Source organism: Suncus etruscus, chromosome 6 (genome assembly GCF_024139225.1).
Source record: "Suncus etruscus isolate mSunEtr1 chromosome 6, mSunEtr1.pri.cur, whole genome shotgun sequence".
In the NCBI taxonomy this organism is placed as follows: Eukaryota; Metazoa; Chordata; class Mammalia; order Eulipotyphla; family Soricidae; genus Suncus; species Suncus etruscus.
The window spans coordinates 71,887,253-71,905,341 of NC_064853.1; the positions used below are offsets into that span (position 1 = coordinate 71,887,253).

The window sequence follows — 18,089 nt, forward strand, 5'->3', positions numbered from 1 at the left end:
CTCATAGAGCCCATCCCCTTAACTTTCTTTTCCAAGTCAGACCAGATTGTTGCTAAACAGAAGACATTTTCAGTAAATATTATCCTGCACCTCTAATGCAGGCAAGTGCCATAATGTGTCATTTGGGGCAGGCCCATGAATCTTTGAGAACTGTGACAGCAGGAACCCATCATGACATCGCTGCCTCCTGCTGCTTCTTAATCCACCAGTGTAAGCTCACCTGGTAGTGGGGCTTCATTCCCTGCAAACACAGACATGCCATCTAATCATGCACATGCCAACTGTCTCATGAGAGTCTGCTCTGTGCCAACACCTCTTCCAGGCACTGAAGAGAAAGCAGGAATGTGCTAGACCAATCCTTGCCCTCGGGGCTTTTGGGGAAATATTTCTGTGCTGAGTGCTCACAAACAAACAGCCTTTTTTATTTTTTTAAGTTTGGAAATGACTTTTTTCTCATCTATAGATCTTCACTTTCAGGAAAGTAGATCTTATGTAACATCTTAATAAAATCACTTCATTTTAGCACTGGGAGGAGACTGATTTCTCTGATCATCTGATTTCTCTGTGCATTTCATAGATGAAGAAATTATACTGAGGGGTGCAGAGAGATATGATGGGGTATAATAAGCACCCTATACAGTCTCCCCAAGCCCTGTCAGAAGTAATTCTTGAGTCAGAGAAGGAAGAAGTACTGAGCAACCCCAGGTATAACCTTCAATTAAAAGAAAACTCAATGAGGAGTGGCCACCAACTGAGAACATTGCTAGAAATGTTAGGAAATATTATCATTATAATTTCATTTACTCTTTCAAATTGGGAATGAAGTTCATGTTTTTATTCTGAGAAGAAGAGAATAATGCCTTTCATTGGATTTCTTTTCAAAAGAGGCTAAGTTCAAATTCTATAGAAACTCTGTTCAAGATTGTTTCTACTCTAAATTTCCTTTCCAATTCAATCCTGAACCATAATTTGGCCCCAAACCCTATCCTTACACCACATTCTCCCTCAGACATCTACAGTCAGAAGCCAACATTCTTTGTATGAACTTAAGAACAAACTTGTCGTTAGAAGATTCACTACAATGAAAAAAAAGTCATGAAAAAAGTCATGAGCTATGTGTGCCCAAGGAATGCTTCTCAACATCTTGATCCACCCTCAAGTCACAATCCTGTGTGCAAACAGCCAAGGAAAGGTTAACAGTGGAGCCCCAACCAAGAGCAGCACCCCAGCCTGGGACAGGGTTTAACATCCACAAACTACAGTACTATTGCATAACTATGGACAAATCCCTTCCTCCAGAGGAGAGTCAGGTGCCTTGGTTACATATTTTATACCTTCTTGGGGTGTGGTGAGTGCTAGGAAGATATGCAAAAAAAAAAAAAAAAGCTGTGATAAGATTATGAGGATGGATGGCTTTAAAACTGACCCAAAAGAACAACCATCATTCATATTTCCTCATAAAAGAAGCAATGCTGAGGGTTTCCTTATGAAGGGAGATGGCAGTACAATGGCAGGCTGAATAACAAAATGCCATGTGTGAGAAGCAAAGCATCTAGATATAGTTGTATAAAACAGAGCCATTGATTCATCCTTCCTAAGGCTTTATTTCCCTAGAGGTGTCAGGGTAGTATCACTTGTTCACAGCCCTTACTTTCATTGCACACAGGTCAATAAGCCAAGCAGGCAGACTGGAAGAGTTAAATTTAGAAACATAACTGTCATTTTGCCTTCAAAAAGAATAGAGAAAAATAACTCATCATTTATTTAAATTCAAACCAGGTCAAAATGTCCAGATCCAAGTTTTCAGGGTATGGGTTACTCAAGAAACCAAGGCATTAAGAATGTCCAAGAAAAAAACCTCTTCTTCAGAATCTCATTCTCCACAATATACTTTTTCTCTACTTATAATTGGCATTCCTTCATAAGCATTTTCTCCCTCCTGAGACATCATGCTTTTACTTAAGGGATTTTTCTATTTGTGAATTTTCTGGGAGATTAAAAAAATACTGGAATAGATAACATTCCCTGTGCTTACGCTTCTGATAGATTTACTCATAGGGTCCTCTGATGAGCCAGATGATGGAGATGATGGAAAACATGGAGGAAAAATAGGACAAGGCTTTTAAACAAAATGAGAGGCTTGCTGCCTATCATCATATCCCAATAGATCTGTAGGTGAGGGCTTACAGAAGTCAGTTCTCTTATCTTCATCACACTGGCCCTGAAGATGGACAGCCAGCCTCGTAACTCTGAATGCTGAAGAAACTGAGAGAAGAATAATCAAAATAGCTACGCAATAAATTTCTTCTTTATTCTAGGCCTGGGATTTTAACTATGGAACATGCTATCAATAAATTAATCACCCAAGAACATCTAATTCCCAGGCACCAATTATTCCACAACAAAGCAATAAGTATAGAAGAGGTGAATCTCGGGCCTGTGAAGAGAAGCTTATACAATTTTAGGAAACTTCCCTATAAAAAATGAATTATGAACATAGAAAAAAACATTGGGAGGGTTCTGTCATGGAAGGGACTCTGAAATTTAGATTCCCTGGCCAATTGGTTCTGGATTGTCTGAATAAGGCAGGTAAAAAATGAAATCCAATTTGAAAGATGAAGAAAATGAGAACTGAAATTTGGGGCCTTTCCTTAGCAAGTAACAGAGGAAGGTGACATAAAAGCTATTATGACATACCTTGAAATGGAACAGGCTCTTTATAATTTTAGGAACTTAATCCTCTTGCAGTAGGACTGTACAACTTGATTAATTTTTTTAAAAGTCCTAATTTTTATTTTTTTTAGTTTTTGGTTTTTTGGGCCACACCTGTTTGATGCTCAGGGGTTACTTCTGGCTAAGCACTCAGAAATTACTCCTGGCTTGGGAGGACCAGATGGGACGCTAGGGGATTGAACCGCCGTCCTTCCTTGGCTACCTCTAGCTCCACATCACCGGCCCCAAAAGTCCTAATTTTTAAAGAGAAAATAAATTCTAAGACTCCTCTTATCTTTGCTGGGAAAAATACTCTAGGTTCAGCTGAAATGGAAAAAATGAATATTAACCCCCAAGACAGAAGTGATCCATCTCCCCAGAGACCTCTGAGCCAGGAGATGAAGTCACCATGGCTTCCTGCTCTGTTCAAACAAGGCTGATCTACTTCAACAGGATTAGAACAGTTACTGGATCTTGTCTGCCTAGAAAACTAGAGCAAAGGGGTCACTCACCCAGCAGGGTACCATATTGGTGACACTGTTCACACTCAAAAGTCGCCCCCAAGATATGTGGAAATATGAAGGCCAACATCTGTTGCCTTCCCATCACAGATAAGTCTTTCCCTCCAATACATGAAAGTGATCTCCTTTCACATCAAATGTGAATGCTCTTCACTAAAAAAAGATCAGTCCCGAGGGGCCTAAATGTTAGAACAGCTTTAGGGTTTTTGCCTTACACACAGCTGATCCAGGACAGACCTGAGTTCGATCTCTGGCGTCCCATTTGGTCCTCCAAGCCAGAGTAATCTCTGAGTGTCACCGTTTGTGGCCCCAAAACAAAACAAAACAAAACAAAATGCTTGAAAATAACCTATGGATTTCAATCCCGGCTTAGGAATGTTGATCTTGCAACTGGAATAATCATATCTAACAGCTGAGTATGCATTTGTCTACTGGTGTTCAAACAAAATAACGAAAGGCTGATTTTCCAAAGCTGAAAGGAGATTAACATTTTGTTCATAAAGTAACCAAGGCAGTGAGAACAGCAGGGTTCCAAACCAGGTCATGCATGCCAGGGGGCAGGTGTGTGTGAGTATGAGTGTGTGTGTGTTTGTGTGTGTGTGTATGTGTGTGTGAGAGAGAGAGAAAGAAAGAGAGAGAGAGAGAGAGAGAGAGGGAGAGAGAGACAGGAGGGACGTGAGAGATAGAATAGGTATGTGTGAGAGAGGATTGTCTGTGAGAGAGAGAGGTGGGTGAGAGAGGATGTGTGTGTCTGTGTCTGTGTGTGTGTGAGAAAGAGGGTGATGTGTGTCTTCCTAGTGTGTATGGGGGCTAATGGAAAGGAAAGCAGCTGAAAAACAAGAGAGGCCTGAAAAATGGACACCTTAAATGTATATAATGTGGAAATGGAATAAAGATTAATTGTAGAGACTCTAATAAGACTAAAAAGGAGATTTAATTTTTTTCTTTGATTCAATACACGAAAGACAACTTTAAGAACCCCAGTTACCCAGGAGTTACTGCTTAGTCACTGACAATATCCAAGGATGTGACAAAGGACCACTCCCAGCAGTAGTCCGTGTTGCAGGACTTTCCAGGGCTGTACCCAGTGCTGTTAGGGGATCATATGGTGCTAGAAATAAAACTAGGGTTTTATCCATGTATGGTTTTATCCCTACATGCAGAATATATGCGTGCTGTAACTCCCATTGTACCCCTGAGAGTGTTTAGATTAACTTATGATCTGGAAAAGAGCTAAAACTGTTACATAGGGGCACTGTTTCTGCTAGCCTGGGTCATTTACTAATCCCATAATAGTGCTAGTCATTTGAGCAACACCTTTGCAGATTTTCAAAATTCCCTCACATGATTTTCACCTTTCTCTCTGACAGAGTAAAGAAAGGCACAGCCATTTCCTGACCCAAAGGAGACATGGGGTGAGGGGGTTGTTTGAAGGTGTGAGAGAGGGCTTCTATCTCAGTGCATCAGAATCGACTCTCCAGAGACCCAATCATTGGGAAGGGACAGAGAGGGGGTTATCAAACTGTTCTTCTTTCTCCCGGTGTCAACTTCCCACACTGACAAGATCATGGCAGGTGAAATGCACAGAGTCAGTCACAGAAAACCAGACTTGAGGGTTTCTTGCCACCAAGGAAGAAGCAGATGGTTGCTTTCTGCAGCTGCCACCACCACTGTGACCTCACACTACAACTTCTGCTCCCTCTGCTCCCAGTTAGACACCTTCATCCCAAACCTGCTGAGGTTTAAACAGCTGAATGCCTCCACTCTCCTCCCTCTCCCCCAAGTTCTTTACTGAGTGTAAACATGTAACAGTCAGTATTGCCACATAACAAATTCTTCTCTGTACTAGTTAATAACTGTTATTGTTACTCCTGTTTCTAAAGGTGATTGAGTTCAGGAAAGAATTCTCTCACATTCAGGCTCTTCTGTGCTTACAATTTGCCAGCAACAGGGCTAAAGTGATATAGAAGGTCTCTTTCTTCATTAACACATGTGGTGCTTGAAGCTGGCTGTCAGCTATTGCCCAGACCTCAGCTGAGGTTAACTAGTGTCAACCTTCCATAATACCTCAGCTTTTCCCATTTGGCTCTGGGGTTCCAAGAAGCAACCAACCATAACTCTCTTAAGAGTTGAGTGGGGATTCAATGCCTTGGAAGTCACAATTTCTGCTACATTCTCTTTTTTCATTGTGAGTCATAAAGGCCAGCCATATTTGAAAGTTGGAGAGTGTAAAATATTTCTTTATGTCAAGAGACATAGAAAACTACTCATGCTGTTAGAGAACCATCTTACCATCCTCCAGCAAAGCAAAAAACTATGTTCTATGATTTGTGAGGGATACAGACACCTCAAATTTCAGGCGGAAATTAGTCTTCCTTGAATCAGGCTTTGGGTTGAACAACATTGCTGAGCTATACCTTTTCTTACTTATTTGAAAATCCTTTGGTAGTCAGTCCTATAATAAAGGGACTGTAAATTAGGAAAACAAGTAGGACAGAAAAGCCATTTCAGGTTTTAAACATATTGAGTACCTTTGAAAGATGATTTTGTGTGACTGCAGATTCCATTTCACATGAGAAAGTCTAGAGGTCAGAGCAATATAGTGCAGAAGGTAGAGTACTGGCCTTGCACATGGTCAACCTGTGTTGGATCTCCTATATCCCATATGATGCCCTATGAACTCCAGAAATAATTTCTGAGCCAGTAGTAACTCTAGAACATCACTGGGTGTGGCCCAATCACCACCACCACCACAACAGAGATCCCAGGTAACGAATTGTGACCTGAGGATATTCACCCTTTTTCTTTTGCCTTTTTCATCCACTCTCTATTACTTTCTTTGAGAACAGAACTATGAACTAAAGTTACTGAATTAGACTTTTTGCTCAACTTCTGTTTACAATTAAATGCGCATCTGGAGAGGGTTAAAAAGTTTTAAAGATAAGAGTTCTATCCTCACAGCTCCCATATCCTTCCTGTCACATAAAAATCACAAGTCTGAAGCCTGAGAGACAGCACAGAGGACAAGGCATTTGCTTTATGTACAGCTAACCCTATTTTAATTTCTGGTCACCAGAAATGATAACCTGGCATTTCCAGGAGTGAACTCTGAACACAGAGCCAGGAGTAAGCCCTGAGCAGAGTCACACATGGCCCAAACCCCCATGCCCCAATTTACAAGGCTTTTAACTTTAGCTCATAGTTCTGTTCTCAAAGAAAGTAATAGAGAGTGGATGAAAAAAGTGCCTGTTGTCTTTAACCTTTTTTAGTCAACCAAGGTACTTACTAATTTTCCAGACATCAGAAATTTCTCTTCGAATTGACCTAACATAGATTTCTAAGAAAAGTGACTAAAACGAACAAGTTATTTCCCAGAGAGAAACATATCAACATATTAACATTTAGGTAGAAAGTTTGTCAATATTCTGCATGCTTTCAAATAAATGTTCATAAAATGCCAGAGGCAGAGTAAAGGGAAGCAAGAATTTTGAACTGGGAGGCAAAGAATTTATGTGTTATATTCTAAATAAATAGCACATGAACCTATGGCATTGTGTCTGGACAATAATTTCAGATTCATAATGGCAACTACTGAATAGAGTTACTAGGCACTGAGTTATTTAATCTGAGCCCTATTAAAGGAAACTTCTTTTTGTGACCTATGAGCACAAAATGATTTATGCAAAAATGCATGAGATTGGGGTCAATGGACAGTGACTGAGTTGTTGGTATGGTCTATTATAAATTTCCTCCTTTTATTATTAAAATCTAATTTGATATATCTAATTTGATAAAATATAACTTGATAAATTGGTTCAATATTTGTGGATCAAATATTTATGGGGGGAAAATGTTTTCCTATTTGGAAGGACAACTGTCCACAGAACCTGGGTAACTTTTTTTTTTAACTGGAGGCAAGGCCAGAAAGTAGTCTTGTACCTCAATGAGTCATGATGAATAAATGTGGTTGGATAACTTCCACTTCCTCCACCTGACATTCTATAATTTGAACACTCAAGTCTCCTGAACACATTCCTATATTCATGTTTTTTCATTAGATTTTTCCAGGAAAGATCAACAAGACTTAACAAATGTGGAGTCCTCATTCCCAAGAGTGATTCCCAGGGAGAGTGAGATTGATATAAGCAGCACATATGTTCTAACAACAAAGAATTTTTTTCACTTTCCAGATAAACATAATAGCATTTCACTCCTTTAGACAACAGAAATTCTTTTGCCCCAAATAGGGCATGAGGAACAATCATTCACAGTATCCTACACATAATCAAAGCCTAGACTCTGAGATCCCATACGATCAGAACTAATGAATGCTAAGGAAATGGGCACCATGCATTCAAGGGATAGACACGTTCTGTCTGCTCAGTGCTTTACAGTATTTAGTCTTAACTACACACCTCATCCCTTTCTATTTGTACCATAAATTTCCTCCCATTTCATGGCTTAAACTACAGCTTAAAATTTAAAGCACTTAAGATTCAAAGATTGGTCAAAGTGCCATAGCCCATCGGTATCACCATCAAAACTTTTCTACAGGTCTATGGGATCCTTATCTATACACTTAATTCGAGACCCAGAAGTAATTCTTAATGGTGGCCCTTATCTTCTAGTTCTCTCAATGACTCCCCAGACAAGATGGCTATTCTGAGCACTCATGTAATGACTGAAGAAACAGTAGCTTCAATTAGACCATTCTGAGTCTTTGAATCTCTGTCCTTGGCTTCTTCTAGAGCTGTTTGTCCCAGTAGTCTGAATCTTGTCCCTGCCCTTTCCCAGCCCTGTTTTTTTTTTTTAATTTTTTATTTGTAATTATGAGAACAAGGATGCAAAGAAAGAGGACAAGGTAAAGTTACAGTGGAAGGACAATACATAACATAATTCTCAGAAGTCCCCTTGCTGATATCCCAACTTTGAAATTTCATCCAAAGAACATTAAGATTGTAACACACTATAATATTTCTTAACAGCACACAAGGCAATCTAAAGCCATAAAACTTACATAACTCCTTAAACATTACAGGCATAGCATTTTTTTTTACATTTCCATATTCATGCATATTAGCTTAAGTTGACCTCAAATCTTAACTGGGTTCTTTTTAAGGATTAGAGTCAAAGGAGCACAGCAAAAATGGTGTTAGAGTGGCAATTGTTGTTTGCATAGGCCCACCAAAATATGAGGGACATGGAAAGAAATAACCTTGGCCTAAATACAAAAAGACCCGACCCCTGAAGGTTCCTGGCACAAGACCAACTCTAGGCTCCAGGCAAGCTAGATCGTCCAATCCAAGACATTGTCTGTAGTGCCAACACACTTATATTTTTCACACAGTCTCTGTTGTTGGTATCAAGCTTCTGTATTTAAGATCCTGGAATCTGTATATCCAACATTGAAGTCAGGATGTGGAGCGTCCTCTGGTTTCACCTTACAATCAAAGGGCAATGCAGGGAGCCCTGTCCTGTAAGCAAATCGTTGTTGTTGTTAAGTCTTCTCAGTGTTAATGGAAGTCTCTTTTGAGCAGGACAATGTCTGAGCAGTGTAGAGTCTTCCTTGGTAGAGGATTGCTTCCAGGTGATGCTATAAACCAGCCTGGATGTTTTGTGGATGGCTTCCCTGGTTCAGGGGAATGCCCTTTCTTCTGAGGTCTGTGCCAGGTCGTTATGTCAATGTCCAGCCCTGTTTTTTGATGATTCCTCAGGCCCACTGCAAGCTTAGGAAATCTTCACATTTTGTGCATAGAGAGAGGCCTTGCCTTTGTAGGGACAGACAGGCTACCCAGCTGACCTCACACCAGTATGTGTGGAGTATTTTCTAAAAAAAATGCTGTTTATTTTGAATTAAAAATTGATTTTAATTCTTATTGACAGAAATTCAGTGATTTACAATACTGTTGTTAATTTTTTATACCCATAATTCCAATACTCTACCCATCACCAGTATACCTACATCCCACCCCAAGGACCCCAATGTTTGTTGAAAATTTTTATAAAAATTTAAACAAGGGACTAGAGAGATAGCACAGAGGGTAGGATATTGCCTCACATGTAGCCAACCTAGGTTCAATCTCCGACATACTATATGGTCCTCAGAGCACCACCAGTTATAATTTCGAAGAGCATAGACAGAGTAATCCTTGAGCATCACCAGGTGTGGCCAAACACCAAAATCAAAAAGAAAATTTTTCAAGCAAATAATTCATTAAATAAATATCAAAAACACCAATATGATCATTCAAATATCCATTAATTTCTTTTTTTTTGTTTTTGTTTTTGTTTTTGGGCCACACCCGGTGAGGCTCAGGGGTTACTCCTGGCTATGCGCTCAGAAGTTGCTCCTGGCTTGGGGGACCATATGGGATGCCAAGGGATCGAACCACGGTCCGTCCAAGGCTAGCACAGGCAAGGCAGGCACCTTACCTCTAGCGCCACCGCCTGGCCCCAAATATCCATTAATTTCTATGCCTATGTAGCCCTGTTATTGGCAAAGAAGAGGCCCAACCCAGTATATACAGTCTAGAATACAGTGGTCCCACTGGCCTCAGAGAGTTCATAGCTTGAAGGAGACAATAGCTTGTTGTCAAAAAACCAGTCAGAGTACTAATTCAAATAAACTCTAACCCCAATTGTTTCTCAGAGTGAAGGTTTAAGGAAGCAATCATAAAAGTCTGAAAGAGAGGCTAAGCCACCCCAACCTAGGCCCATCCAACTCTAAAGCTTCCAGAGTTCTGGCCTGGGAGTGTATTGGTGAGGAAAGTGCTTGAGGAAAAGCTGTTTAGCATCTCCAGGAGCTGCTATCATGCTCAAGACAGATGATAGTTTGTGTCCCTTCCTTTGACAGTCTGGTCTTCTCAGGGATGAGGGCCAATATAAAGGAGAAGGTGAGAAAGGCAAGCAAACATTAGTTAGAAGGCAAAATTAGCTCCACTGATAAGACTAATAAGGTCCTAGTATATATATATATGTGTGTGTGTATGCTATGTACATATTATATATGCTATGTACATATTATATATGCTTATATAATTAAATGAAGATATGTGCTGTGTGTATGCATGAAAAACACAGAAAGCCAGAGAGATAGTACAAGAATTAAAGCCTTATATGCAGCCTACTCCTGCTCAATACCTGGCACCACCTGGTCGTCTAAGCATTTTTAGGTGCAATCCAAGAGAGGCTCAGATAATCTACAGAATTTCAAGGCCGGAGCAACAGAGCATCCTGGTGTTTCTAAGGAAAAATCTAGAAATAAAGATCTAGAAATAAAACTCAGCATCTTCCAAAATGAAGACTAAAAATCAATTCCCATGTGACTTGAGAAAATTATAATAAATAAGCCAACAAAAGGACAAGTGGTTTAAGTCTGCCTTAAATTTGCCACTCACTTATTGCCTGCTTGCTTTTTTTGCTGTTAGTGTGTATTTGGTTTTTTTGTTTTGTTTTGATGATATGTAGGAAAGTGTGACTGGAATGCAGCACCTCCACCAGATTCTAACACCTGATATTCCAGAGTTAGCCAGAAACCAGTAGGGTTATCTGGCAATGGTCTCCTCCATGACTGTACCCTGGGATCATCAGAGAGATTTCAGGCTACTGATGCCTAACTCCAGTCACTGAGCTTGATTAGAAAACCCTCTCTCATCTCTGATGGGATAAGTCAGGTACCCTCACAGTTGAATGCACCAAAAAAAAAAAAAAAAAACACTCCAAAAGGGTTTGGAAGTAACATATATTCCTCTGCCTATAGGTCCCGACTCAGACCTCAATAGACCCAGAAATTGTTATTCAGACTTTGCATATACTCTGGTCTCTGCTAGGGTATCACATCCACTTTCACTATACAAAGCAGCTACAGATGACACATAAATGATGTGTATGGATGTGTGTTCCAATAAAACTTTATATCCAAAAGACATAGATTGAAGTGTCCTGATTTGCTGAACACTATTTTAGAGGGAAAAGATTTGGCACCAATATTGCCTAAGCTTCTGTCTACATTTTTAACCATGAGTTCTGTTCTTTTAACTTACACCCTAGTGTCAGTCTAACTCGTCTTCCCTATGGACATCATGATACACTCCATTCCTGACCTTAAGATATTTTACTTTCAAGGGCTAAACATATTCTGATGAGCTAATGGAAATGAAAATGGTTTTGAAAGTCTAAAGTGCTTTGCAAATAAGCCAACAAAAGCAACTAAGAGCAGAGCTTAGCATCCTTTACCTATGTTTTAGGAAAATTCCAGGAATTCACTGGGTCAGGCTATTAGGAGTGTTTTTAAAAATAGGGTTTTTAAGATTCCTTAGTAAAAATAAGAAGTCCTAAAAGGTTCAAGAACTGACTAGCCACTGTTCTTTGGCTCCCAGATTATGAAGCTTTTAAATTCTTTGTTGGTGTGATGTAGAAAAACCTGTGTTCCCTTTTTGTAGTGTCACTGGTCTACAGAGTAAAAATGGCATTAATGAGAAGAACTCCCAGTTAACACCTTTGCATCTTTTCCAGCTGTAAGAATATTGGCTTATTGTTGAACTATACTAAATAACCTACCCATCCAAAAAGCTGTCTTCACAAAGTTTTCAACAAAGTTCAAATGAGTCACAGAACGGCAATGTCCCTATAAATAATGACCAGCAGTCTGCCCTTAATTCTATTTCCAGCCATCAGGACAATGTTGCTACTATTAATGAAGCATGTAGCATGACTGAGGTTCACCCATTCTATTTAGTGGAAGTTTATTTCATTAAAATAATTGCCACAAATCTGTCAAGGGGACACCCTATAATTCACTTTACAAATGGTGGAAATGGGTCTAAAGAATTTAGGACATTCATGTGACACTACAGGTTAAAATGATGGTACTGGGTAAGGCATTTGCCTTACATACATCTGACCTAGATTCCCAGCATCATAAATGGTCCCTCAGCTTAGCAGAAGTGATCCCTGAGCACAGAGGTGGGAGTAAGCCCTGAATACAGCTGGTTATGACTCAAAAAAAAGTGATGGAAATGGAATTTAGGATTTACTCCCCAGAGCTCATGCTCTTTCACAGTTCTCCAGATGATTTTATCAAGAATCAGTCTTTATCTTTCTCAAGGATATTGCATTTAAAGAGAAGAGATGAGTAGGATTTCTGCACTGACGTATGACCCCCTTAAGATTAAAATAAAAAAATCAAATTGTATCATCTTGAGAATCATGAAGATTAAACCAGTAGTCATGCAGGGAGACCAAAGTTTGGGTTATGATTTTACGATAGTTGGGAATATATTGCTTTTGTAACAAGAAAATCATTAAAAATTGTGATAGTAAATTGTTACTAAAATTTTTTAATAAAACTAGTTTTGGAGAGATAATTTGGCAGAGACCAGCTAGCTGATGACCAAACCTGCTTTTTCTTCTTCCAGATAATTTTGCTAAAGACACGTGACCCAGGCTTCCGTCTGAGGGTCTAGCTCATAAAACCTGGATGCTTTAAAACCTCTGTTCACTTCCTTCTTTTTCTTAATTACTTTATCTAAACACTGTAGTTACAAGATCTTCCTTTTCTTAATTACTTTATATAAACACTGTAGTTATAAGATTATTAATAAGGCAATAGAGGATTTTTTTTCACAGTTACAAAGTTGTTTATGATTAAGTTTTAGCCAAACATTGTACAATACCCAGGGAAGACCTTTTCTTTTCTCTCTGTCTCTGTCTGTCTCTCTATCTCTCTCTCAATTTCTCTCTCCCTTCCTTTCAGACACTACAGTTTACAATAATGTTCCTAAAGGGATATCATACCTATCACTTTGCCTCCTTTCAGCACCCAGTTCTTGCCCAAGTGGTCATTTTCAATGTCACTGTCTTGGTAGTCCATTCTCTGCCCTCACTGCACTCCCCCTTTCTTTGTGGCAAGCTTCCTACCATGAACTGGTCCTCCTAACCCTCATCTCTATTGTCTCTAGATATTATTACTATACAATCTTCTTGTATATATTTTACAAATAAGTTCACTTTCCTCTTAAAGCAGAGAAGACCAGTAGTCTCAGAAACTTAATGTAAGGATGAAATGTGCCAAAATGAAAGGAGACTCGATAGTCGAAGGGCCTTCCTTCTAAGGTCAGTCACAAACTGGTAAGTGTGTGGAATAAACACCTTTACATAAAAGTGAAGAAGTTGGGGCTGGAGCAGTAGTGCAAGCCGTAAGGTGTCTGCCTTGCACGAGCTAGCCTAGGACGAAAGACAGTTTGATCCCCTGGTGTCCCAGATGGTCTCCCAAGCCAGGAGCAATTTCTGAGCGCATAGCCAGGGGTAACCCCTGAGTGTCATCGGATGTGGCTGAAACCCCCCTCAAAAGTGAAGGGCTTATCTGTTTTTGCAGCTCCTGTAATCCTATCTAATTCAGGAATTAATTCTGTGCAATTAAAAAGCCAATCATAAGAAAATTTTTTTAATTTTTATTGTGGTCAAAGTGAATTAATATTCTTTCACAGTAATATTTGAGGCACATAGTGACAATGAATGAGGGGCATTCCCACCACCAGTGCTGTCCTCCCTCCACCTCTGTTCCCAGCATACATACCACATCTCCCTCATTTATCATAAGGAATTTCTAACTTTACCATTTAAGAATGTCAACAGCTATTATTTGAATCATGAAACTCTATGAAAATTACAACTGCAGAGCATTATTTGAGCAGGTAAAATAAACAATAGATTTTAGACAACACACACAGATACACAAAAATATCAATCAAGGTGCAGAAATAGCATAAAGAATTTGTCTTGCACATGGCCAACTCTGGCTGGATCCCTGGTACCAACTTCTGAACTGACTTCAGAGCCAGGAATAAGTCCTTCGTACCACCAGATATGGCCCCGAAGCAAAACAAATATATACCCCTCTTCCAAAAAGCCATTTACCTGTGTTTAAGTTCTTTGATAAAATGAAATAATTAAAATTTGTCATGTCTAATATTCTGGCTATATTTGTTAGATATGGTATAAAAACATTAATTTCATTTTGTTGTTTCCCCTTCTGTAGTTTCCAGTATACTTGTATTAGATGGACTACTCTTTTTTTTTTAAATTCTTTTTTAGATGGACTACTCTTGATCAACACAACTACTAGCGTTTTTATTTAAAGTGAGTACACGTGGCATTTGTGTAGTCCTACTATTTCTGATAAGTCTTATGACTTGGGAAAACTGTTTATCCACTCCGAATCTTGGATTGGGGGAATAAAAATCTAGACACACAGAACCTTCATGTTTTGCAAATTGGCGATGCTCAAACCTATGATTTTAACCCAGCCCACAGTGATGCTATATAGGTTAACTCAAAATAGTAGGATCCCAACATTTGGTTCATGAACTGTTCCACCTTTCAGTCTGTTCTGATTGTCAGGTCTCAGACATCCATCAGATGCTCACTTAAACTCACCCCATGTTGCTTCTCTCCCTTGGACCTTTCACTTTCCCCATCCATTAGAATTCACATTCCATTCTCGGTTTGGGGTTCCCCCATTCCAGTAAACACCTGATCCAGTAAGCATTTCTGGCACACCCCTTTTAGTCAGGGTCCTGCCATCCTCTTCTGGGCCACAGGCCCAAGTTGACATTCCCATCTTCAGGGACCTTAAATCCAAGTCAAACAGAGAGAGATGGAACCTTTTATCAAAGGAAAAATCTAGAGATTTCAGAGCATGTCTCATGCCAAGTCTCTCATTTTAAAGAGCTCACTTCTTCCAAAGTTTATTTGAAAGAGGCACTCTGAGGAAAGGCTCATTTCCTTAAAATATCAAAGACCTAAAAACCCAAAAGATACATTTTTTTTTGGGAGACAGGCTACAAAGTATATAAATAAAATTCGGCAAAGTGTACAAGTAAATATTACCAGGAATTCATTTCTGCTACAGTTGTCTACCACCCTCAATATTACATTTAGCTAACTTAATTTTCTGTGGATCAAATTTATTCAAAGTTAAATTTCTCTTAATAGGTCATCTGAGTAAACAGTTTCAAGTGTTATTTGCCAAAAAAACAATGTTTCCAGGCTCCAGATGAAATGAATCGGCAGTGTCAGGCTAAGAAAACAAGCTTAAAAATCCACTGAGGGCTGAATAATTACAGAAAACTTGGAGCCTGGAGGTCACAGTCTTTTTCACTCAGTTCTGGGGGTAAAATTTGCACATTTCCATCACCACCGTGTCTTTGACCAGCAAGGGAAAAATGTTATTTTCTAAAACATTCAAAGTGTACAAAGAGGTAACTATCCTACAAAGACTGAGCTATATACCAATTACAGTTTGCTACCTCAGCTGAGGGGGTCCGCTGCATCCTGTCTTTCATAGGCTGGTGCTCAAGATTCCTGGGTCCTCTAAGAGAAGAAGAGGAAAAGGGAGTAAGAAATGAAAAATGGAGTGTAGTGGAGGTAGAAGAGTAGAGAAAAGGGAGAGATGGACTGAGGTAGAGGGTAAAAAACCTAGGGTAAGCTATGACAGATTTTTTTTTAAACACAAAGGAGTCATTAAGGGAAGTGGAGTGGAGCTACCTTGGAGTGGAAGTTTTTCTAAGTGTTTTTTTTTTTTAATTTCTTGTTATTATTGGATTTATGTTAAGGAAAGGACAGAGGGAATAAGTTAGTTGCACCACCTAGTACACAATCAACTTTTATAGGTGAGAAAGAGGACATGTGGGAAGCACACCAGTCCCTAAGAAGCAACCAGAAAAGAACTATTCCATCTCCTAGTTCAGTGGTCGGCAACATGCAGCTCGCGAGCCACATGTGGCTCTTTACACTTTTAATTTGGCTCTTCTGTGTGCCAGGCAGCCGCTCCAGGAGTCAGGACTCTGCTCCTAGCCTCTGTCAGTGAGCACCCTGTGTGGCTCTCAAAATAAATTTCAATCGTGGTTTTGGCGAGATTTGGCTCAGTTGAAAAAAAAAAAAAAAGGTTGCCGACCACTGTCCTAGTTCGTCATCTACTTCCTTTAAGGACTTATAAATACAGAAATTCAGAAAAGAGCTTCTCCATTCAGAGAAAACTTATGATAATACAAGCAGCACTAGCTGCACCGTGACAATAATCAATTCCCTCTGGCTTGTGATCCTGGCAGCATTACTCACATGATCACAGCTCACACTGGCATCCCAACTAATAACTTTAGTGTGTGGCACAGAGAATCCTTGTGCACTTTCTTAGTGTCTACATTACATTTTGCGGGCATCATCATAAACAGGAAGAAGCCTATTTCTTTAGAAATTTCATCTCACTCCCTTGCCCTTACAATTAAGTGAAGACATTGCAAAGGAGACACTACTACATTCAAACAGTACAAGCACCTTCACTATAACATCAATTCTGAACTAAGGACCCCAGATGCCAAATCTAATGTGAAAGCAATAATGTCCCTTCTGGCTATCCTCATTAAGATTGTCACATGCCAAGCTTATTTTCTTTTAAACACCTTAGAAATACTCTTTTCCACCTAAAAGCTGAGTCATTTCCTTTCTTCTAATGGCTTTTATTCATCTATTCCTGTCACTTTGAGTCAGACATTTCTTGATACAGCAAATAATGCCACTCACAGAGAGTTAGCACCACTGCTCCCAAAACAGAACCTCTAAAACAGGAAATTGCCACTCTCTAGTACTATTGGCCCCATGGGAAACCAAACCCCAGGCCACAGAATGGACTCTGGCATTAATCTAACTCTCTTTGCCATACCAAAGATGATGTTTGAGTTCTTTAATACTTTCTTCTAACATTATAGTCACCTAACTATTAGCGACAGAAAGGTATTAAACAATATGACTATAAAACTGGACCAATACATGGTGCTTACCAATCATTCCCACCATCTGGCCATCCTTCATAAATACATATTTCTCCAATTATATGTGGCTCTGTTCCCCCTGTGGCACTTGAATCTGTACATCTATTTTTAACTCTAGCCCAATTATCTGTCCATGTACTTTATTAACCTTCCTTATGATTATGACTAACAACCACAGTAACCTTTAAAATCTCTAGCTGAAGACATATACTTTATGCGAGTTGATTCTGATTTATTTGTGGAGTGAAGCAGTGAATCTATTTTTAATTCTTTGAAGCTCTGCTTGAGAGTTAGCCATCAAGATTCACACACATAAGCAGACATACATTACAAAATGCCTGAATTCAAAGGTTTAATGTTCTTTGGAATCCATTGGAAGCTGTTGATCTCCTTCAAGGATGAACCAAACATAAAGATAGGCTTTTAGATGTGAACTCAACATGGTGTCTAACTGCTATAACATTAAAGGGGGCATCTATAAGGCTGAAGTTTCTCACCAGACAAAAGGAAAAGGGCCTCCTTTGTGGAGAAATCTAAGATCAAATACAACTCTGACCAAAACTTTTCAGCCCATAGCTTGTCTTTATACAACCTGAGAGCTAAGAATGGCTTTTAAGTTTTAAATGGTTGTAAAAAAAATTGTCTTAATATTATATGCTAAACACAGAGCCTAAAGTACTTACTATTTGGCTATTTCTGCAATAAGTAAGCTGATTCTTAGTCTAAATTAAGAGGAATCTCACTCATCTTCCTAAAATGTATTGTTACGTTGGACACCTGGCACTATCAAGTTAGATATTATTGATCCTTAGTCTCCTTGATTCCATTTGTGTTTACTTTCTCTTTGAATCTACAATACAAATATATTGTGTTCCATATTTTTCTCAGGAAATATGTATACAATAAAAAATAGCGATGACTGACAAATGAATATTCACTTCTTACAGCAATATCAATGACAGAGACGGGAATCTGGAGAAGATTGAGAAGCTCCTATGTCTTTACTGTGAAAGCTCCTATGTCTTTA

At 39.2% G+C, this 18,089-nt stretch overlaps 1 protein-coding gene across 1 annotated transcript in view; it reads right to left on the reverse strand.

Moving 5' to 3' along the window:
- Positions 1–18,089, reverse strand: part of SLC24A3 (solute carrier family 24 member 3) — a 536,687-nt gene that overhangs the window by 431,965 nt on the left and 86,633 nt on the right. The gene's annotated exons all lie outside the window — the stretch shown is intronic.